General features: G+C 71.9%; 1 gene segment (V, D, J or C); it reads left to right on the top strand.

The window, feature by feature from the left end:
- LOC105002289 overlaps nucleotides 1-327 on the top strand; it is a gene marked incomplete at its 3' end in the record, with an annotated part of 11,144 nt that overhangs the window by 7,039 nt on the left and 3,778 nt on the right.

The raw sequence follows: 327 nt of genomic DNA, 5'->3' as shown, positions 1-327 counted from the left end.
GGGAGGGGAGTGAGGGGCAGCCCCAGAGGCGCCGGGCAGCGGGGACGCGACCGCTCCATGTTGGGGTCCTGGGGCTCTGGAAGCCCCACAGCTGCCCCGCTGGCCCCAGACACACGTCCACACGCTGCGCGCCAGTCCAGGAAGGGCGGGAGGTGTTGCCCGCCCCCCAGGACCAAGCAGCCATTTCCCACCAAGATGTGCCCGCCACAGGGCACAAAGCAGGGGCCTGCCCTGGGCTGGGAGTGAGGGTGGCCACCATCAACAGCTGCCCTCTGGGGGCGTCCGAGGCTCCCCGCTCCCAAGCCGCCCACCCTTTCGGGAGCCCAG

The sequence above is a fragment of the Bison bison genome, unplaced genomic scaffold (assembly GCF_000754665.1).
Source record: "Bison bison bison isolate TAMUID 2011002044 unplaced genomic scaffold, Bison_UMD1.0 scf7180017864448, whole genome shotgun sequence".
Lineage (NCBI taxonomy): Eukaryota > Metazoa > Chordata > Mammalia > Artiodactyla > Bovidae > Bison > Bison bison.
This window is presented reverse-complemented; position numbering and strand designations above follow the sequence as displayed.